Genomic DNA, 19,854 nt, shown 5'->3' on the forward strand with positions numbered 1-19,854 from the left:
TCAATTAGGGCCAAGATATTTAGAGCACATATAAGTGACAAAATACTATTTTTTCAAATTTATAGAATTTATTTACATTAATAAGAAAATGGCATACCTACCAAGAAATAAATGTGCAAGGAATATCTATTAATAGACTGTTTAATAAGGAAGGAAGGAAAGAAGGGAGGAGGATAGGATGAAAAATGGCCAGTAAGTACATGCTAATCAAACTACAATCCATTTTTTCCCATACCTCTGTAATGACAATGAAATGGTTAAAGAGGTAATTAATTTGTGATGAAAAGATAAATTGATGTCAACCTGTTGGATAAGCAATTTAAAGTTTACATATCCTTTGACTCAAAAATGACAAATTAATATATTTATATAAGAATATTCATTGTAGAATTGTGAAAGGAAAAAATACTAAAAACAAAATATTCTAAATGTCTATCTACAGGAATTGACTAAATTATGATACAACACACAAAATGTTATGTAGTTTTTTGAAAATGAATGCACTGACATAATATCTCTAGATATATGAAAAAGGCAAAGTATAGAACAGTATGTGGTATAACGGTTTCCTTATTAAATTTTTCCTTAAAAGACACATACACACTGGGGATATTGTTATGCATAATTTTTTCTGATAGAAAATGCATAAGCTGTTAGACAGTGTTAAGGGATTATTGTTTGGGAGAAAGATTGGGTTAAGAAGGAAAGATTTTTTTTCATTTTATGTCTTTCAGTGTGATTTGATTTTTTCCATAAAAAATGCTTTACTCTTTTGTATGTCAAAAGAAATTATTTCAAGAATAAGATGTTGTTTCTTATTTTTTTTCCTGAAGTTTTACATCAAAAAATGATACATTTTAAAAAATAGCTGCATTAATGAACTAATAAATTTTGCAATGGAAGAGATTTAGATTTGTAGATAAGGAAGGTGAAGTTAGTTAACTTTCCTAAGCAATGTTGGTGAGACATCCAGAACTCAAACCTTTCAGTCACTACACATTCCCTCCAAATTGCCAACACACCATTGCTTATTGGCTTAGCACTCATACCTTATCTGGAGGATGGCATCCCAAGCCTGTGGGATGTCCCTGAGTATGTGCCTAAGCTAAGCAATAAACAGGCCATTCTGACATTCTATTAGGTTGGCTTCTTCAGTAGAATGAGGAAAAACTCATAAATCTCATGGTCTTTTAGCCATTGTCACACCCCTTCGAAAGGGTTGCGCATAATTAACCTACTTCCAAGTGGTTAGTAGTCTCATTGAAGAATGATGCTAGGTTGAGGGTGCAGCGTCAATCCCTGCTTCTGGCAGGTTGAGTGCTCAACAGTGGTAAAATCTAGATCCACCTTAGCAAGGTGCAGCCCATGCTTCTGTGCCCATGAATAATCCCTATCCCTGTCACTATGGCCACTCCATTCCTGACTACATGTGGCAGCACTGGAGAGTGGCCAAGGACAAAGAATGGTCAACTTCTATAGAGTGAGTTATACTATCCCTTTAAGTGTTTCATGCCTCCTCATGGGGAGCTGTCTCTGATATAAGACACAAAGATCTGCACATTGTGTACCCTCTTGCATTGGTCCATCTTCATGCTCTTCCACAGATTTCTTTTCCTTAGATCATCCAGTCTTGTTCCCTCCAATCCCCAGACTAACTAGCTAAGCCATTCCCCACTGCTTCTGGGGCCATGTAAATCTCTATATTAGGAAATTTCTTCATCTATACAAACAGAATGGCCAAATGTTATTTTTACCCAGTGGGATGATGTCCTTTCACAACACCTTTAGTGCTACCCCTGAGTAGGGGAGCAGTGCAGTAGCAGTCCATTTTAAGCAGCACAAACCATATAGACACAAGTCATCTGTGACCCAAGCCCAAGATTTTTCTCCTCTGTCAATTGATTCTAGGAAAATCTCCATCATGAGTTGTGAGGTGAGTGAGACATATGTGCATGGGAGATTAGGCTAAAGACCCATGCAATTCACTGTGCCTCCTGGGCCTGCTTGGCCCAATTCCAAATATTGTGTCCATCTCACAATTGGTTGCTGCCCAATCTTATGGTTAAGTAGAACTAACAATGTCTAGCTCATGAGAGAAGCTGTAGTTATGTGGTCACTTGTCCCACGATCAGGTATTCAGTTTCACTAGAACCTAGTGGCCTACTCTTCACTCTGTTTCAAATAGAAAGTAGTTCCCCACCACAGAAGCTATAGCTTCATTACCATCACTCAAGATTTTCAGGCTTATCTTCTCCATTCCATCTCAGGGTCCCATTATTTTCTTATTAGGACCCTGGGGAGGCTGGACATTAAGTCTCTTTTTTTTTTACCTCTGCCATTCTTACAAGTATGTCCTCAATCTGTTTTTCAGCCCAGAATACCTTAAGCAACCATGGTTTCTTTAATTCTGCCACAGAGGAACTCTATCAAATCAAGGGCAGCTCTGAAAGCTAATTAGCTGATCTAACTCTGTCATTTCTTTTTTCAAGACTTCCAGAGCAGTTAAACAAAAGCCAGCCACAACTCCACAATCCCTAAACTTACCACTACCCTCATACTATTGAAGTGTCATAGTTACCATATAACTCAACACTTACCTTCTATGTGCCCCTCATCCTAACCCACCACTGGGAGAGTTTTAGTAACTGTGATGCTCTTTCCTGTGTTGACCAGGTGACCTAGTCTCAGAAGCCCATAGTCTGTTTTTATGGCTACTCCTGGCACCAACTATCTGGGTTCCCTTGAAAACAGATCCTCAGGCAAAGGATCACGCTCAGGTACCTTATTTGGGAACTTTACCACAAAAATAAAGAGTGAAGGGCAAAGAAAAGTAAAACAGGAAAATAAGGAAAAGCCAACATAAGGATGTGTTATTGAGTTGGCCACCACACCTTCCAGGACCCTCGGAAGTGTCTTATGGATTTGGCTCAAAACTGTTTGCCCAGAAAATTAATTTGGAAGGCATTTATCCATGACTGCAGCCCCATATTGGTCAACAATATTCTTAGGTTAGTCAACTCATAATCCCAGTTTGTACAGACATAAGTGCCAAGTAAGTATCATGGGTTCTCCATGTCTGAGACATAAGAGAAACCCCCAAATGGGAAGCAAAGGTTACAGCATGAATTTGCCTAGAAGTAGGGGTAAGAAATGGAATTAAAAGGATTCAAAGTGGTACATAGAGACATCTGATATTTCATTTGATACTCACAGCAAACCTATGTGTTAGATGCTCTTAGTATCCCCACCTTACAAGTGAAGAAGCAGATACAAGGAGGAACACTTAATCCAGGTTAAGCGTAACTAGTAAAGCCAAGATCTGCAGGCAGGTGAATTTGACCAGCCTCTAAACTTCCACTTTACATTGTCTTTCCAGCATGATTCAGTTCCAAATAGATAATGGCATGAGCTGAACATCTCATTATAAAAGATCGTTCCTTGACATCAGAAATAGTTGCCATCCTATCCCCAGAACAGAAGACACAAATAATTTTGCTTTATTCTTAGCAGGTTACCAGAGTACTCACAAGCAGAGTGTCTGAACCACTGTGTACTGCAACCGTCTTCTATTCACTAACGCAACCAGAGGTCACTGACAGGGCATCTGCAAAAGCTGCTCTAATTCTGAGAAAACTCATACAATTCCTGTCACATTTGGTTCTGCCTATGTTTCATATGAGGAACATTGAAAGGGCTTTGGAATTCTACAACCTACAGCATTAATTACTGCTAATGGGCCTGATAGATCGAATAGAAAGAGCAAAACAAACAAGAAATTGTTCAATTATAATTCTCTTTCCTAGAAAGAAATGTTCTTATTGGATACAAGTAACTTTGTTACTTTTGGTAAGAATTCTATAAAATACCTGATTACTATTGACGAATAGACTGCAACCCAGTGGGTGTTCCTTCTCATTTCCTTCACAGGTTCAGCAGGAGGCAATGAAGTATCATTGCTTTCTCATCACTGAATAATAAAGCAATACAATCAGATGCTCAGGATACTCTGAAGCAGTTCCCATGGTTAGTTGAAATTTTCCCATAAGTACTGCCCAAAACGTTTTAAGAATTCTCTCCTTTGGGCAGAGATTCTCTAAAATATCTGGCTTAATACAATGGCACAGGAAGGTAGAGGAAGGGTCCTTAGGTGGCCTTTTTATATTCTCATTTCCAGAATGGGATGGCTTGACTTTTGAGAACCCACTGGATAGGTGAAATCACACGATATATAAGGCAGCCTTGTTTGCAGAGATAATGTGAGAGACAGGATGTGACAAAAGTAACATGAGAGGAACAGCAGCCCCTGAATCGCTCTGTGCATTTGAAGTTTGTTCCAGCTCTGGCCTGTCACCAGGTCCAGTTCCTCCCTTTTGCTTGTTCTGCACCTACCTATGTGTATTAAGAATCATATGAACTTACTCATTGTAGTCTAAAATCATACTGCAATTCCTGGAGGGATTGATGCCCACATGGAGAAGCCTGTATGGTTTGATCTGATCCAGAGACCTGTAGACATTAACAGAGAGATACCATTGTAAAGGTTGCCACTGACCTTCTAGTCTCCCTTAAGAAATTATATACTTTAAATGTTAAGATTAATGTGAAATTGCAGATAATCTAGCCCAGCATTTCCCTAATGTCCTTCCTTCATGATTTTTGCCATATGCACATCCCATCAGTACTATTATTTACTAAACGTTTTTATTTCTCACTTTTTTACTTAGCATTAACAGCCAGAAAATTATGTGCTTTACATATGAATATTTATTCTAATATGCATTGAAATAAGTACATAATAACTATTAATCACATGTTGCATATGCCGCCGAAAATCATCTTAACTGCCATCATCGTATATATATCTCACCTTAGAAAACACTAAGAAAATAAATACTCCTCAAACATCGCTTTTTAGATGGAGAAACTGATGAAATAAGTAGATTTCCACGTGCCACTAATCTAGTTGGTGGCATGGCTGCGACTCACACTCAATTCTCTGGACTTGCAGTGCAGGCTATTTCCTTTGCACCATGCTGACTCAACAGCATGAAAGAAGGGCATGATAAATGGGGCAACATTAAAAACTTATTGCACTTTTTGGCTTCATGTAGTGATTAAGGGCTACATACAGACATCTAAGCAAAAACAAAGCAACCCCATTGCTCTCCCCCACAAAAAAATTTCTCCTCCTTCATGCTTAATGATTTTAGCAGATATTTTTCTCCTGTCCTGAGGTTTTTATCCTTCATCTTCACCCTCATCAGTGTTATCATTCATTCTCTCTGTCAGTGGTACTGATCTCTTCAAAAGTTGGGGTAAAGGCCAAGATGATGTACTTTGTCTGGAAATAATCATCTCTGTACCTAGAATTTATAAAGTGCTTTACAATTTTTTCAAAGCCCTTTCCCAGGCTTTATCATTTTCAATCCTCACAACACCCCTGTAAAGTACATACTTTGGCTACCAAGAGTGTTTCTTCGGGGTTGCATGCTGTGATCAAAAAATGAATCTGCCCTAATAAAGAGGAAGAGAGAAGGAATAGAAACTTCCTAAAGAGATATCATAAAAATATCATAATATATTTGTTAATCTATCTTCCCTTGACTATACATTTGTGTCATTAGCATGAGTGATGTAAGCGTAGTGATGCCATGCTAAGAAATAAACTCTGCTTCAGTAAAATGTTCCATTTTATCCATTATCTTAAATTATGGGCTTGTGAAAGCTGTCAGTGAAGTCACTTCAACCTTCCAGCCTTCAATGCATGGAATAAAAAGTGACATCCTCTTGATTAGAATTAATTTCTTTGCTATGGAAGAACATGCAATATCCATCTCCCTAATGGTTCTAAAGTCCTTGGAATAATAGATAAGGCAGTGAAGGTAAAAAACAAACAAAAAAAAAACAAAAAAACAAGGCTCCCAGGAGGGGACAAGGCTCTTTCTGGCTAGATTAAGGATAGCTCTGGAGAAAAACAACTCCTAAGCACCTACCAGACAGACAGATAGACAATGTTGATGGGCAAAGGCACCATCTTCAGTAATCTGATCATTATTAATGGTGTTAGCCCAGGATATGGGATACAATAAGCTAGTGTGTACAGGCCACACACTCACCCCAAGCCCGACTGGGTGGCCTCCTTTAAGTAAATCTCTCCAAAAACTTACATTTGAAAGTTTACCAACTCTTAAAGGTCACTAGTAAATTACAACTGCAATGGGCCATGTGGGAGTTTAATGACCTTGAGAGTTAATGTACCTCTTTAATAATCACCATAATCACATAGAATGGCTCACTCACCTTAACCTGACCTATCACTTGCCTGTTAATCTGTCCTGCCACAAATTACTGTTTGTTAGAAAAGATTCTTTATGACTCTCAAATGATAATGTAAGAATATACAGTAAATTCCTTGCCTCCACATACAAATTCACAACATGCAAACATGAACTGCAGCCTGCTACCATTTCTCTTCATGGCACTCTTCTTCAATGTCCAGCATGATCTTTGACTTGACTTCCTTTTCCCAAGTCAGTATGCCTACCCATTTAAGACTACCATAAGTAAAATATGGGAACAAAAATCCACTGGAAAATGCCCCTTCCCAAACCACAAACTGAGAGGGGGAAAAAAGTTTTAACACATACGACAATAAAAGAGTGTTGATATTATTAATATATAAAGAGGTCTTAAAATCAATAAGAATAAAGCAAACATCCTGTAGGAAAGATTTTGGCAGATGAAAGAACCAGATAGTGTCCCAAATAAGATGTGTAAATAAAGATGTACAGATAATCATGTGAAAACCAGTCAATATTTTAAGTAATCAAAAATGCACGTTTAAAAATGAAATTACATTTTTTGTCTATTAATTGGAGAGGAATTTTTTAAAATAAGAATTTTTAGTGTTGGCTAAAGAGTGAGGAAATCAAAAGTCTCATAATTTGTTTTTAGGAATGAAAATTGGTGTGACCCTTCTAGAAAGCAATTGGCAATATATATAAGAATCATTATAATGAGCAACTCAGTTGTTCTAATCCCTCCACTCTTAAAAAGTGTCCTGAGAAAGGAGCATAGATTGTACAATGCTTTCTATGAAGGGTTATTCAAATTATAAGAATTATGGGCCAGGCGTGGTGACTCACGCCTGTAATCCTAGCACTCTGGGAGGCCGAGGCTGGTGGATCGTTTGAGGTCAGGAGTTCAAGACCAGCCTGAGCAAGAGAGAGACCCCATCTCTACTAAAAAATAGAAAGAAATTATATGGACAGCTAAAATATACATATAGATAAATAAGCTAGGCATGATGGCGCATGCCTGTAGTCCCAAATACTTGGGAAGCTGAGGCAGGAGGATCGCTTGAGCCCAGGAGTTGGAGGTTGCTGTGAGCTAGGCTGACGCCATGGCACTCTAGCCAGGGTGACAGAGTGAGACTGTCTCAAAAAAAAAAAAAGTGTAAAAAAAAAGATAAAAGCAAATTATAGGAATTATTTATTGTGCTGTAAATTTGGAAACAATCTAAATGTCTATAATTAATGAATTGATTAAATAAATCATGTTATATCAATATAGAATGCTATGAAGCATTTAAAATGATAGGACAGAAGTATATTTATTAACATGTAAAAGACATAAACATTAAAGAAAAATCAGAATTTTGTATATGCATATATTGTGATATAAATATCTACCACGTGTATGTCTCATTTCAGACATATATAAGAAATAATTTAAGATGTAAGACAATTCCAAATTTCTACAATGAACACGTATGATTTTCATAATCAGATTCAAGATATATATGGCATATCATCACTCAAAGAGTATCAACACCCCAGATACACATCCATAATGTCACCAATTTTATACCACCTTTGCAATTTCTAAAATGTTTTTTATGGGAATGGTAGGCAAATTACTGCACTTAAATGTTAGGTTGTTATATTTTTTCTCTATTTGTATAAAGGGCCCACCTCACGCTTATGACAGGCACTGTTAGATGGCAGGTCAGCCCACAAATGTTAGCTTGACCCATGGAAGCCAAGTGCCCAGAGCTAACTGTCATCTCAAGTGTGCTGTGGATGTTTTCAACAGTAGCAGAATATGAGAATAATTTCCATTGAGGAATCTGACACTTCCAGGATTCTTTCATTTTCATAAGCCAACAAACAGGTCAAGAGATGGCAAATGTCCTTCAGATGCAGGCTGAACTATCTAGCAATAACAACCCAGAGACAGTCTTAAATTCTACTATCAGGTTCTCTGTAATTCTGAGGCAATGATTCAGATGTCATGCCGTTAACTGATGAGTACTAGGAAGTCCTATATTTAAGTTCCTTGTGCCACTTCTCCATTAAAACCATGCTCTGGGTAGTTTTCTACAGGGCCCTGGAGAATTGGGCAATTCATTGAATTTGTTCTGCTGCATTAAAATAGGCAGTCCATTGGGCACCACTTATTTCATACCAGAGATCAGTAGAACACTCCATTCAATCCAGAAAAAAATTCACATTCATCCTTCTTTTACCTGAAGCTCTGAGTCAGCAGTCAGTTTAAATTTTACTTCCAAATATATAGAGATTCGTATCTCTTTAGGACAAGCTAGTCTTTGGGCACTGACCAAAACTATGCTCAGATAGAAAGGAAAGGCAAGTATTACTATGGATACTACACCCTCTCTGGAAAGGCAAGTATATTTCAGACGATTGACATAGAAACAAATACTTAGGCTCTTTTCCTCTTATTCTTCAAAGTGATGAGACTTACAAGTTTCTACATGCAAGAACTTAAACAGTTGGAAACATAAGCAAAAGCTCAATAAATGCCTTTAATATTCTAGTAGGACTGTTCTTGAACTTGAAATTGATGAAACAACTGAGTGAATTTGTTTCAGGCCAATGCTATCCTTTTCTTTGCCTAGAATAATGGGATGCAAAAGACATTAGCTGTGTCTGGAAGTGGGATGGTGCCTTCGTAAGTATAGTTGGATATGGTAGCCAAATATACATGCTGAAATCTCAGTGTCTATTTAAAGTAACATTCTCAATAGTTCACACTCTCTAACCATGTTTTATCAGTCTTCCTTGATACTGGTCAGACGTATAAACTAAGACCAAATATAAAGCAAACTTGAGACCTATAACCGATGAAAAAAATGTCTTAGGGAATCAGTTAAGGGAATCCATGCAGTGTATTCTTTTATTTCAGCAGGGTTTGCTCTTGGCTTTGACATGGAGATGGGATGTTTTCTGATGATGGAGATTCAAGGCATGTGTATTTGAGCAGTGGTGAAGCCCTAGGTACACGTGCATTATGCTATCAATTTTATATTTCTTTGCCTTCAGGCAAGCAGATCTCAACAGCCCATCTTTATTTCAGGGGAAATGGTCAAACCCAATTTCACAGGTAAAACAAAGTCAGTTTTCACCACAAGGTAGCCATTTATAAACAGGATGCCTAGCCATGAAATGGAAAGTGCTTTTCTCTTACACAGAAGGTCAGAGACATCTGGCCTCAATATTGTTTCGTGTTCTGTTGGCAATAAAACATTTTCTCCCTTTGAAAACTAAAATATTGAGCACAAGTTAGGAAAATTGCCAATCCTGTCCTTGTTAACTGAGCTGAAATTTATTTCTAATATTTGTTCTCTTATAATTTAATAGCAATTTAACAATATCCAACTTCCTTTTAGCGTTTTGCATCAAAGCATAATAAAAAGATATAGTAAAGGGGCTTTTAGCAGGGGATAAAAACTTTATGAGTAAAAAGTCTCTATTTAAATGCTGTGGATGCTTATTTAGCTGTTTTTCTTCATTAAATATGAATTATAGCTCTTTAAATGCTGATTTGGAAATCAGGAAGGTTTAGTTTTACTCTACTGCTTTATATCCACAGGCAACATAAATCTATTTAAAAGCTGATTTCAGAAAGCAACTTGGGAAGCAAATTGCTGGTGATGTGATTCCCTTGAATTTTGCAGGCTACATAATCAGAATCAGGTTGCACTGACTACCAAAAATGTTTATTTGAATGTGGTTGAAAAAGACAATTATTTCTTAAAATGCATAGACTGGGTAGTGGTGGAGTTTGGGACCTGCTTGGCATACTAAACACACGTGAGGCACTTAGAACTCAAACAATGCCCCATCAAGGATAGAGTGGGGGAGGAAAGCCTCATTAGAGATAATCCACCTAAAGACAGGTTGTTGGGATTTTTTTGGTTAAAGAATCCATATGTTGGCTTCTTCATCAGCAAATATTAATAGCTAATCAAATTACAACCCCAGATGCAAAAATACATTATAATTTTGATTCAGAAAACAAACTATTTTTTAATCAATACAGCATTAATAGTTTAGAGCAGGACAAAATTTTATTGTAGCATAACTTATTTAACAATGCAGTGCTTTTGAGATTGGGGTTAACCTAATTCATGAGGCCACCATTTCCAAGTCTTCCACAGGACAACAGAAAGAAATGAGGTACATACTATATATCACTATTTTGAGACCATTTTACATAACATATTACCCAAAATGACATCAAGAATTAATTGATGGCATTGAAAAGTATTGTGTGATATCAACAATGATGTTTGAATAGTGTTCTCACTCTAAGTGAAGTGACTCAAACTGATTTACTTCCCATTTGCATGCAAAAGAAAAATTGACTTTCCATGCACAATGCACTAACAAGCAATAACTCTTCCTCACTCCCTCACTACAAGTCAAATGCTGGCTGAAATACAAAAATAAATAAATTAATTAAATAGAAGAAAGAGGGACTTTTTAATCTGTTCTTTAAAAAATAATTATTGCAGATGACCAGAGGCAATATTTAAATTCCTTCTTTTGATTTAACAACCAAGTGACCAGTAGGAGATTTTATGACTCTGTCAATTTCAACTATTTAGAACAAGCACATTCTATGACATCCATTTTTGACAGCTTTTTGTTTGGCTTACACACAAATCACCTTTGCCAATTCACAAGGGCACAGGTAGACATCAGGTGCATCTTTTGAGAAATAAGCAAAAGATAAAGGAGGCATCTTTTCAGAGCCTTCCTTTGTTGGCTAATAAACTAGGGTCAGCCATTCACAGTTAAATCAATTATACTTTGCTTTAAATCTTTTTTCTTTTTAAGAGGAAGGAGGAGGAGGAATTAAATTATACAGTTGTTCAGACATCAAAGCACTGAACTTTTTCAGAATGGCCAACTGTTCAGAAGTCAAGCTAACAAAACTGTGTTTGCAAGAAAAACATGCAAATTTATGAACTCAATTTTGTAATAGGAACTATGGTAATCTTACAGTGAAATTCATGTGTATCTATAAAAGATTGTGCTGAATAGGGAGCCATCCATTTGGTGAGAAATGATGGTTTCAGCAGTTATTTCAGGGAAAACATAATCAGATTTTTCCTTTCTGTTCAGTCTAAATCACTGGTCATGTTTTAAAAGAAATTCACACTGGTTTGCATGTCAAAACTAGAATTGTTGTACTGACTAAAATACTACTAACTTTAAGATAAAGAATGGAGAAACCAAGTTTGAGGCAATGCAGGAATAGAGGTGAAGAGACACAGGCAATATACACTACTTAATATGTAATTGAAAAAGAACTAATTTATTGTTATTATAATCTTTAAATGCTGATAAGATGTCAACTAATCAACTAAATAACCAATTACTTGATGGAATAAGTTATTCCCTAAATCCTCCCCACCAAGTGGTTTTTATAAAGAACCAAAACTAAAAGCTATTGAGTAGCTTAGCAAAGTCTGTGTCTGTCATACCTAAGGATTTGCTTCACAAACTGGAGGAATTTGGTAAACTTTATGAAAGTAGTACAATATTTTCACAACAGATTAGCCAAAGGTGGAGCCAATAGTATGTTGAGAGAGAGAGCGAGAGAGAATGCTACTGACAATGTTTGTGTCACCTTAAAATTCATACATTGAAACTTGTTCACCAGCATGATGGTATTTGAAAGTGGGTCCTTTGGGAGGTGATCAGGTCAGGAAGGTGGAGCCCTCATAAATGTGATTAGTGTCCTTATAAAAGAGACTCTAGAAAGCTCCCTCCCTCACCCCTTCAGCCACGTGAGGGCACAGTGAGAAGACAGCCATCTATGAACCAGAAAGCAGGATCTCGTCAGTCACTGAATCTGCTGGTGCTTGGATCATCTTAGGACTTCGCAGCCTCCAGAACTATGAGAAATGAACTTCTGTTGTTTATAAGGCTAATAATTTAGCGCATGGCTCTAAATGGTGAGAGAAAAAAAAATGTGTTTTTTCTTTTCAGGGGTCAAATAACTCCCCCTACCTTTCTTCAAATCAGTTCAAATGTCTTCTAAAGCAGTTTCTATTCTGTGTAGTAAATTCTGTCTCTCATGATGCTCAATCATACTCCCTATTCTTATTGAGGCATCTCTACTCATGCCACTTTGATTCTGATTCTTTTGTCCAAATATTTCTGTTTTTTTAAAAAAAAGTAAAAGCACCTGATCCACATATCCAGCTTCCACTATGGCACAGCTCAGAGTATGTTCCGCTAGTGTGTGCACTTACATACCTAAGAGCTTTAGTTGACTTACTTATAGTCCCACTTCATTCCACAAAGTACTCTAAGTGGTTTAAAAAAGTTTACTATAACTCGATATTTTCTCAATGTCGACTGAGTCCAAAATATGCTTATTACAATGTATTATGACTATACATGACATATGAATTTATAGAACAGAATACAATATAGTTCTAATGCTTTTCTAGGGGTTAACTGAGACCAGAAAAAGAGAAGCAGTAGATTGGAGGTGAGCATAGGATGAGGCATACAAAAAAACATCCATGCCCATGCTGGTGAGCACAGTGGATCAAGTACAGCACTAATCTTCACTTTCTTGTGGCTTTCTCCATTCCTTCCAAGAATTTTAGTGAGAGGGTTATAAGATCAGTTAGGAAACTGGAACATTGTTGAGGATAGGACTGAAGAAGGCAAAAGCAGCAAAGGTCCAGCCAACTCATATCAGCACTGGTATACATCACAATATTTGGGAGCCATTTGGGTAAAAAAGAAAGTTCACTGGAACTGTTTTGCTTATTTCTTCTTGTATCTTCTTAATCACATTAATGCATTACAGTATATGAAAGTAAAACACAAGGAAACAAATATTTCATAGCAAAGAATTTTGCTTTATCTCAGGATCTATATCTTCAATTGTTAAAACTGATTCACAGTGCCCTCAATATAATTCACTAAGTTTATTGAGTATTTACCATAGACTATGTACCCTTTTAGAGTGTAGACTTTAAACATACTTAGCATTTAGTGCAGGCAAGTTACTACAGAAAGATTATTTAGACCCAGATTTGTTCAAAGATAATAATCTGTAAAATAGACACAGCTCAAGAACAAAAAATAATTCCTATATCATTCACATAGGAAAAAATCTTATAAACTAATTCCAATAAAAAGGTTTATGATAATTTGGAGAAGGGACCATTCAGCTGGAGAGGACAGCAAATCTAAATTCCAAAGACGTCTTCATGAGGGTGATATTTAAAAACGAGAAGGGTTGTGTTGGTAAGAAGAAAGTAAATAAGAGGCCTGAAAAAAGATCCTACTGAAACAGGAGGACACATTTGCCTCAATTTGTGTGACAGTCATGAGGCCCTTGATTTAACATTTCCAAATGATGTTTCTTAAGATATGTGATAGGATTGCACTTCCCTGTTCCTCGGCAGTTGGGCTTAGCTGTGTGACTTACTTTGACCAATGAAATGAGCACAAAAATGGTATGACTCTCTTCTAGGTGGAAGGTTTAAGCTCTATTTAGTGATTTACCACATTCTCTTGTCCTTGCTTTGGACATTTGAGAAGTATAAGTTGAGGTGCATCCTCTCTCTGTCAGCTTGTATCCATGAGTGACCACAAGAAACAGAAGCTCCAGTTAATCTTTGATGGACAACAACTTCTGCTGCTATAAGCCCATTAAAAAAAATGCATGGAAAGGTAAACATTTGGAAGGCGTAAGAAGAAAAGCCAGTAAGGAAAAGAGATAATGATTTATAGAGACATGGAAAAACTAATATCATGAAAAGCATGAAGGGACGGTTTTAAGAGAAGGAAGTTTCAAATAATCCCAGAGCTGCTGATGGAGAAGTATGAGAAAGAGAAGGTAGAAGAGGATGAAGACTAAAATAAACAAGAAAGTGGTATCTAAGAGGTCATCAATGATCAATGGAGAAGAGATTCTGTGGTGTGAGAGCCACAGTATCAGGACGCAGTAAGTCAATACGGATGAGATGGAAAGTCACAAGGACCAGAATATGGAGACCACTCAGTCAAAGAGTTTGTGATAAAGGGATGTAATAAAAATATTAAATTCTTTAGAAGGGAAATATTTTTTACTTATTTTGTTTATAAAATAGAAAAAAAAATAAGTTTGTTTTAAAGTAGGAGATAAACTGTCAATAGAGAGGAAAAGATTAAAAGTACAGAATAAGAAGGAAAAGAAAAATGTCCCAGAGGGTTGATAAGGTTAATGAACAAGCTGCAGCATTCACCTCAAAAGGCAGGTGCAGAAATAGAAGTATGATGGAGAGGGAAGACTTTGGGGAAGGACAACTTGGATGACCTTATGTTCTCATTAAAGTAAGATGTCAGATTGCTCAAAAAAAAAAAAAAGGCAGGTGGGAATGGGCTTGAATGAGAAGGTTTGGAAGAGCCATTTCAGGAAATGCAATGGGGAGACCACCAGGGGGGGAAGAAGATATGAACGCATAGTCACCTACTGAGTGCTGGTTCTGCAGTTATAGCTTATACTCATGATATCATCCATCGTAGTAAATGATCATGTACTCAACGTCCTACTCATTCAGTCCCAGTGACTGATCTGGTTTAAATATAAACTGATGTATCATCCAGAAGTCATTCATAACTCTAAGTCATTTCTTAGCTAACTTGTCACTCTCCAATAAGGATTCTGGGACTCCAGATGTCTAGTTCACAATTGACATCTGTATCACATATGACAAATTTAGTTCTCAAGAAAATATTATGAATTTTATGACATTTTATAGTTGAATAAAGGGAGGATCCTTGACTTGATTAAGGTTTCATAGGTACTAAGTTATACAACTAAGATTGGAATTCAGTCTTTATTCTCCAAGTCCAGAATACATAGTATTTTTCCTAAATAAGCGCAAAAACTAGTGGTGACTGTGACCAATGTATTTAAAATATAAAAGAAGGAATGAGCCCCTTTTGGTAAGTTTATATATGATTTAGGATAAAAAATCTTTCCACTCTGAGAATCTATGTGACTCAGAATGGCATGAAGTCAGGGTCTGCCTTAAACCACTCTTGGGCCATTGCAGTGCAAACCTATAACCCTCGACCTAAATTAAAATTGGAATGACTTTTGTAATAAAAGTGTGGTGGGATGGCACTGGGAAAATGTGAAATTTCTAACTTCTTGTTAGTTCTCAGTTGATTAATGCTAATAAAAACAAGTCCAAAAAAGAAGAAAAGAAGAAAAATAAATAAAACAACAGCCAATAGAAAAGAAATTCCACCCTTCCCACCCAACCTTCCTCTATTCTGATATTTCAGTTTCATTGGGATTATAAAGAAAAATGAAATCCCTTGGCACCTAATGTAAAATTGTGCTCCAGACTTACTTGTTTATCCCTTTGTAACAATATCAGACACTGCTCAAAAGAGGCAAGCAAAATAGCATTTTGAAGTTTATGGGGAAAATCATTCTTTAATTTTTTCAGAATTCAAATGAAAGCTGTGCTTTGAAGCCACTGAAACAGAATTACATGTGAAGTTTAGAAGGGATTAATTTCATAAATTTCTTAAGTTGTTGATGGAACCATCTGGCAGTTTGAGAGATAACCATTAAAGTCTATACAAGAACATTTCTTTTTGTAAGATTATAATGACTGAATATTATAACAGCAGGAGAATAAAAACTAATGCATATTTTATCATTGAAAACAAATGCTCTGGACTTCAAAGTCGTGTGGGATTTCTGCTTACTTTTAAAGGCAGGCAACTAATGGGTGATGCGCACCTACAGGAGCCTCAGAGGTACCACTTCATTTGATCCTCGTGGAGGGCTGCAAAGGAGTTATCACCTGCACTTTTCTCAGGAGGAAATTGTGACCCAGAGAAGTTAGGTGATAGTCAATGTACTAAGATGTGTAAACCATACACATGAACTGTAAACTAAGATTATTGCTCAAATGCTACATGCCACCAAATCACACTGACTCCTGCAATAATCAATACTATTTATCAGGTGAGTGTAATGAGAACCAGGGATTTCACTGTAATTACCTGCCCAGGTGTTTCTGGCCAATCTGAGAGTCAGTGATTTGCCAAGTGTTTTCACAAAAGTTCCCCCATTAGTTTGTTAGTATATTCTGAGTAAGCTTCATTGTCATTATTATGTTAGAGAAGAGAATATGTTCCAGTTTGAGGCAATTTGACTCACAGACAACAGCAATGGTCCTCAAACGTGGATGTGCCCCAGAACCTTCTGAGGATCCAGGAAAACGTGCAGATACCTGGGCCAAAAAGATGGCTCCCTGAAATGGGGCCCATGTATATATAGGTGTATTTTTATAAAATCTCCAGGAATTTCTGATGCCTCTTAAAACAACATATCTACTAAAATAGGGTGGTCTCAATATAGAATAAATATAGAATATTTAGAATATAGAATAAAATAGAATAAATATATAGAATAAAATGGTCAAGCAGCCTACTGAAGCCAGAATGCCTGGGTTGAATTCCAGCATCCACATGTGTAGAATGTGTAATCTTGAGCAAATTATTTAATCTCTTTATAAATTACTTTTCTCACCTGCAAAATGGGGGTGATTAATACTACCTATACTACCTACGAAATCATGTCCTGAGAAGAATATCTGGCACATCCTAAGTACCTTAGAAATGATAGCAATTGTTAATCCAATACTTTATTTAAGGAGGCGTAGCTGAAGGGCTTCTGTGATGCAGAGCCGGGTAGCCACTGCAAGCTCTCTGCTCCTCTCTCTAAGCAAGCTCACCTCCCATAGGCATCCACCGTACCTCAAGAGATACATAAACTGTCAGGCAAGAATAGGGTTTTTAATTACCTTAGCAATGCAGAGGGGAACAAATTGTTATCTGCTACTGAGGATGAGCCCCACTGCCTTACTGTGCAGTCTCCTTTATACCTTCATCTCAGCTTTTGCACAGTGCCTACTCTAACATCTTATCCAATTTCTTCCACAGCTCACTTCACAACACAGCTCTAGCAAGCAATGTCAATATTTTCTTTACACAGCTATCATGAGTGATTTAAAACAGCAATTCAGAATATTACTCATATCTTAGGCATTCCTCTAACACAGCTCCTGTGAGCTATACAAATGGTGCATTCAGAACCAATCTGAGGCAGCCTTGGCCTGGAAACCAGAGATCAAACAGGATCAACAATTTAACAAGGGTCATACAAAGCTGAGACTCCTAAACCCATACACTATACTTTGCCCAGTGCAGCGCCAGTTTCCTCAGATGTTCAGAGAACCGTCCTGCAAAGTTCTAGCAATCTTTGCCCATACTTTATACTACTTCTCATCCTCACTTACAGCTCTGCTCTGCACACACCTTGCCTCGGCTACCACAGTTCTTCAGCCTTGCTCTCTGATACGGAATCAGATGATGAGTTGGTGACTGGTTTTAATAGTACCTCCAAACTCCCTCCTCCCCATCTTTCTAAACTTACCACCACTCCACAACCATTCTCACATCAATCATCCCCAGATTCCTGAAATCTCCAAAAGGCACCTTAAATTCTAAAAATATTGTGTCTCCTCTTGCTTCATTATATGCCTGAAACTCCTCCCTGAGTTGACTTTGAATCTGCAATCTTAACTCCTATTCTTTAAGACATCTCTACCAACTGACTGTGGAAGAGGATTCCTATATTCCTTTTGTTGCTAAATCATAAATTTGTTTTGAATTGATAAATACATGAAAAATTCCTTTTGGTTTTCTGTAATATTTTCCAAATATAAATCAACAAATGATTTGGGGCTTTGTTAAATAACTGATACCTGGGGCGTTAGTGACCGGCATATGGAAAATTCTATACTGCTCACAGAACATGGTTGCTAATATCACTATATTTATTTATTTGTGATTTTGTTGCTCAGTCATACGTTCAGCAAACACTTATTGAGTGCCTTCTGCATGCCAGGCACCGTTCAGGGCACCATCCTAAACAACAGACATGTGTTCCGTTCACATGGAGGGTACATTTTTGTGGGAAAAACCTAATATAAACAAGGAAACGAAAATATAATTCCTATTAATTGTAAAAGATATGGAGAAAATAAAACAAGATATTATGATAGACAGAAAGTAGGAGAGACTAATTTACAAGGTTAGTCAGGGAGGCGTATCTAAAAACGTGATGTCTGAACTATGAAGAGGTATTCTGTTTTGTTTTGTTTTTGTGGGGTATGGGAGGCAGTATTTCAAGCAGAGGAAAAACAAGTCTGCGGTAGAAACAAACTCGAATCTCTTGGAGTAGAAGATAGGAGGCCAGGATATCTGGAGGATAATGAACAAATCTTGGAGTGGTAAAGACGAACTCAGCAAAGTCAGAAGGAAGCAGACCCTTCAGGGCCTTGTAGACTCTGGTAAAAATTTTAAATCTACAAAGTTTAAAGTGGCAATGAGCTGACTTTTTTAAAAAAAGAGTACTAGGGCTACTGAGTATGTCAGGATGGGTAGCACAGACATGAGAGTGGAAGCATAATAGAAGCTACCACAGCAATTTATGAGAGAGATGAGAGCCTTAATCCTAAACAAGCTACATTTTTTTCTTGTATCAATTTAAAAAAAAAAAAAAACAGAGCTTGGCTTTGCAACATTAGAGTTGCTATGGTTCCCAGTTGTTTGCCCCATTACTTGAATGTAAGGACACTCTGTAATAAGAGCTCTCAAAATGTCCTCATCCTACTCTACCAATTTGTCTGAATCTTTTCAGAGAGAAAGAAAAATTGGATTTATTAACTCAACCAGCTTGCACTCATAATTGGCATCAATTCTCCACGTGGAAATCAGCCCAACCCATGAACATGGGGCTCCTCTCTGTGTATTTTCATCTCATTGGCCTCAGTGTACCTGCTTCACTGTTTCCATAAAACAAGTGTTTCAGAAAGGGAAGAGTCATTACAGCATGTTCTTTGTGCTTAGCACTCTGAGGGACTCTGAGAAATGGAATAGGAGCAAATGGATTGCTTAGGTTTTATAGCCATGCCTATTTAATAATAATAGTTTTAAGTGAGAAGTGTTTCTAATTAAAATTTCCTTGTGAAAAATTTCCTCTTTCCTAACTATGACTTATTTCTGGATTTTTATTGACTTGTCAACATTTTAGCTAAATGGGAGTACAAACTTCTAATTATTATTAGTGCCTTCACTTAGAGTAAACATATCAATTTATTAACATTGCATGGTAAATAATGAAGGTTAATAATATTAGGGCTAGAAGTGATAGATGTGAAGCTTAAGTGTTTTCTTCTGCCTACTTGTTATATTAACAGCCAGAGAGAGGGCACAATTAGTTTTTTTTTTAATTCTTATTTCAGCATTTTGTGGGGGTACAAAAGTTTAGGTTACGTATATTGCCCTTGCCCCCCACCCCTCCGAGTCAGAGCTTCAAACGTGTCCATCCCCTAGACAGTGCACATCACACTCATTACGTATGTATACACCCATCCCCTCCCCCACCCACATCTGCCCCACACCCGGTCAATGTGATTCCTAAATGTGCCCTTAGGTGATGATCAGT

This window comes from Lemur catta, chromosome 12 (genome assembly GCF_020740605.2).
Source record: "Lemur catta isolate mLemCat1 chromosome 12, mLemCat1.pri, whole genome shotgun sequence".
Lineage (NCBI taxonomy): Eukaryota > Metazoa > Chordata > Mammalia > Primates > Lemuridae > Lemur > Lemur catta.